Source organism: Myotis brandtii, unplaced genomic scaffold, assembly GCF_000412655.1.
Source record: "Myotis brandtii unplaced genomic scaffold, ASM41265v1 scaffold43, whole genome shotgun sequence".
Classification (NCBI taxonomy): domain Eukaryota; kingdom Metazoa; phylum Chordata; class Mammalia; order Chiroptera; family Vespertilionidae; genus Myotis; species Myotis brandtii.
Genome location: NW_005366455.1, coordinates 98,395 through 103,165, shown reverse-complemented (window position 1 = coordinate 103,165; position 4,771 = coordinate 98,395). Strand labels below are relative to the sequence as shown.

Here is a 4,771-nt window from a genome sequence, read left to right as displayed (position 1 = left end):
CATCCAAGAGTTTACTTCTTAACTAATAGTTTTTCAAAATACAGGACTAAAGTGAAGTCAATGGATGTATTTGATATACCACCACAAGGCAATGTTATACCAAGTCTACTTAACTAAAAATAAAATTGTATTTAAAAAAATCGTCTGTTGGAAAAATAGCCTCAACAAATTTAACTCACTAGCTACAATCAAGAAAAAGCCTATTAAGCATAATTGGTGAGTTCTTCACTTTTAAGAATCCATAATTAAGTTTTATTGTCTTGTAAGTGATTTGGATTAATTACGTCCATAATAGACTGATGCTCATTCCCCACTTTAAGGGAGGAGATAGCAGCTTCATGGAACCGAGTCATTTATTGCCATCCTCAAGCATTTTGTTTCCTGCCAAGGCAAATCTGCTGTAAAGCTCCAGTTCCTCTTAGGATTTACTGAAAAGTGACAGGTGTTGATACACTGGTATCTTTCTCAACAGATCCGAATGAGCTAAACAAAATGACTTCTCTACCCATTTAGGCAGAAAAATAAATGGGGACACCAGCTAATGAGGGAATGTAGAGTTAGCTGGACTCAAAGCCTTCCAAGCTGTTGGCAGCTGGAATCAAAAAAGGAATCATGCAGACAGTTGCTCATGTTTATTGCTGAACACGAAATTAGAAAGATGCTTCATCTTCCCCACAGGTGCAAGAACATATAGTTATTAATTACAGCAAAACACATTTATTGACAACCTCAAGCCTACAAAATCTCACACTCAGCAAATGGCTTTCAAAGTTCATCCAAAAAGCACTTTAGAATCAATACAAAAGCATTGCAAAGTTGATGAATTGGTGTCTAGTAAAATTCTGTATCCTGAAAGCGTGGCATAGACTGTCTCTTAATATTTATGGAGTTGAACATCATCAATACTTTCTTTGTTCTTGTAGTAAACCTATTAGACAACAAATTTCCTAAATTCCCATTGCTTTTATAGGTATGATTCCAGAATATTAAGAACTGGTTTGTTTTTTATAAGTTTTAAAAACAATATTACCCCTTCATCGAGCAGTTTGTTCATTCATTAATTTAATAAAGGTCTATGGAATACCTATATGTGCCAGGTACTTTGGAGAACATATATACATATATAGGGACTTACTATATCTATACTATGAAACAACTAGAGCATACTATAAGACAGCATTTGATGGAATGCTGAATTGTAACCAGTGGACTTTAAGAGCTACTTTAGTTAAAGGATTTGCAGGAGAGAGGAGCCTGAGGTAGGCTGTCTACAGACATCAAATGGACATACATATTTTATATATTTGTTCTTTTTTATCTGACTTGTCTCATTCTAAAAAGGATTTGAGAAAACTTACAGAAATGCATACAGTGCAATGTGTTAAGATAAAATAAAGAGATGGGTAAAAATGATACTACGCAATAATTTCAAGACTGGGTTCAGGACTCCAGATGTGCACCCTAAATTTATTTTTCATTTTTGGAGGTGGATCTCAGATTTGGTCCTGTGTTTGTCAGCCAGGGATAGAAGTAAGATAGGATACAAGTGACATATGATCCCAAGTCAAAGCACACAAGTTATTAATTGATATTGTATGTAAGTATGCAAGATAAATATCCCCTATAAATCCTTCAGAGGAATACTGAGGGATATAATGAATTAAATCCTCCAAATTTTATTATAATATAAAAGCTAGTTTTTATGGCTGCTGTCCCTCAATGTAGGTCACTACTCTGATAATCTAGCTTTATTTATTTATTTAAGAAATATTTAAAATATTTATGGAGCAATTACTCCATGTGGGACACTATTCTAGACACTGAGATAGACTGGTAAACGAGGTGCATAAGGTTTCACAGATGACATACCACTTGGAATATAGGTGACCAACGGACAAATCACTAAACTAATTTTAATAGTGATAAATATTATGAAAATGATACAACATGTTTAATTGATGGAGAGTAACTAAGAGATTGAAAAAGGCCTCTTTGAAAGACAATAATTGAGGCACACTTAAATGATGAGAAGAACCCAGTCATGACACATTTAGGAGGAAAGCTATTACAGCATAGACAACAACAGTTGCAAAGTTCCAGAGGGGAAAACCAGTCTTGGTGAGTTGGAGAGATAACAAGAAATGTGGTCTGGGTGAACCACAGTGAATGAGAGAAGGAGGCATACTAATTTACGGAAAGACATGCAGATTTTATCCTAAGGACAATGGGAAACAGGTTATATGATTTGGCATATCTAGGAAAATATGTAATTGAAATCATCTTTGAGTTGTATTTATCCTCCAACAATTGTAAAGAATTGAACATCAACTGATTTGAAAATATTTTCTCTGGCAAACCTTGTAAGTCAGAAATTCAGTAAAGGTCAGGGCCGTTCCTCACTTCTAATGGCTAACTGAGTTTAGGTAGAATATCTGACAAGCCATATGATGCCAAAGCAATTTAGTGTCAGGCCCATTCCAACAAATGAATGAAGGGGCACTCAAGTTTCCAAAATTGTATGTCAGAGAACTCTATAACATGGTTATAATAATTGGAGTCTGAAAAAGAGTCAAAGCAGATGTTCCCAATTGTTCCTGGTAGTCATAAACATATCAATAAGGCAACAACAGAACGCCTAATATTAATCAAAGACAACTCCTGGTACACCTCCAAGATAAACTGGTTACAAAAATATACCCCTAGGTAACTAAATGAATTGACCTATGCTATAAAGTTGTTAACTATAAGCCAATTAAGCTTTGGAAGTCTGCCAAATGATTATTAAAGCTTTTGAGTAGGTGTTATTAAGCCACACTTTTTGACAGTAATTAGGTGACAGGTTCAGTTATCCACGGAGGCAACTCTTAGTTGATGACAATAAAACACATGATCAGCATATACAGACATTCTTTCCTCCACCCCCACTCCCACCCTTTTTGGTCGTAGGATAGAGAGAAAACTGAGTTTTCTCACCAATCAACCAATAAACAAAAATTTCTTTCCATAACCTGGGTTGTCTGGCCTTCTTGATAGAAAGGGCTGCTTTGGGAATAAGAGTTAGACAACTATTCCAGGCTAGCTAAAGGTTTTCAGCAAATAAGGAGATTCAAGCGATCGACAGCCTCACCAAACTAGCCTTGAGGAAGTTCTGGACAGGCAACAATAAAATTTTTTATTATATCCCAAGAACAATGGAAAGATATCATGATTTAAAAAAATGATTGCTTTACTTTTAGGGTCAGTAATTTATGCACATGATGCAAAATTCAAAATGTAAGCAGAGCACATGATGAAAAAGTAGGTCATCCTCCAAAAACTGTCCCCCAGGATAGTCGTTTTAATTCTCCAGATCAGCTATTCTTATGAAAATATTCAGAGGTACACAAATATACCACAACACATTTTTTAAACACCAGCTCAAGCATACTGTTTTACTCCTTGCTTTTTTTTTTTCATTTAAGAATATATGTTATTTTTGCCACATCTACTGCAAGGATGAAGAACATTCTCAGCAATCAAACTGTTGACATCCCAGAAAATGTCGATATCACTCTCAGGAAATGCACGCATATTGTGAAGGGCACCAGAGGCACCCTGCAGGGGGTCTTCAATCACATCCCTGTAGAACTCAGTCTCCTTGGAAAGACAAAGAAGACGCTCCAGGTGACAAAGAGTGCGGAAACAGAAAGGAACTGGCCACCGTTCGCACTGTCTACAGTCAAGTACAGAACATGATCAAGGGTATTACCCTGGGCTTCTGTTACAAGATATCTGTGTACGCTCACCTTCCCTTCACCATCATTACTCAGGAGAATGATTCTCTTTTTGAAATCAGAAATTTCTTGGACGAAAAATATATCCTCAGGGTTCGAATGAGGTCAGGTATTGCTTGTTCAGTATCTCAAACCCAGAAAGATGAGTTGATTCTTGAAGTAAATAACATTGAAATTGTGTCAAATTTAGCTGCTTCAATTCAGCAAGCCATAACAATTTTAAAAAAAAGGAGAATCAGAGAATTTTTGGATTTATCTATGTCTCTGAAAAAGGAACAGTTCAGCAGGCTGATGAATAAAATCTAAGTTGTCCAGCTATAGAAACAGCAAGATGCCGAATGATTCCTCAGACTTACTTGAGATATTTTAAAGATGCAATAAAGGCCATGTATTAAAAGTGAGAATATATTTTAGATATTGTTCCATATCCATGCATCAAAAATTACCCCAGTCTTTATACAAAAATACCACTGTATAAACAAGCTACACTATGTTTAATTATTCCTTATTAATGAATTTATAGGTTATTTTCAATATTTTACTATTATAAAATTATGGTAATAATATCCTTGTACATGTGTGGGTATTGGGAGTGTCTGTAGAATAATTTTCAATGAACAGTATTTCTGGATCAAAGTGAATGTGAATTTTTATTTTTGATATATAGACAAATTTCTCTTTGTCACAGTTTTCATTTGTATTGGTAGTTAGCCTTTACCGTGTAATAAGCCATGCTTCTAACCAACAGGCAAAACAATGGTCATTTATCAGTTCAAGATTTGTAGTTTGACAATAGGGATAGGCTCACCTGGGCAGTTCTGCTGGGGTTGCCTGGGTTTCTTGATATGGTTATAGTCAGCTAATGGCTGTTTGATGCTAGATGGCCTCACTCACATGTTTGGAGGTTGGTGGGTCAATGGAATTGATGGAGCCATGAGTCTCTATTGAAAGGGCAAAGGCCACGCCCTCCATCTTGCCGGTATCCTCCATGTTGGGGT

General features: G+C 35.9%; 1 pseudogene; it reads left to right on the top strand.

Annotated features, from left to right (window-relative positions):
* The first annotated feature begins 3,239 nt into the window (after positions 1 to 3,239).
* LOC102261598 lies at positions 3,240 to 4,238 on the top strand (annotated as a pseudogene).
* The last annotated feature ends 533 nt before the right edge of the window (positions 4,239 to 4,771 follow it).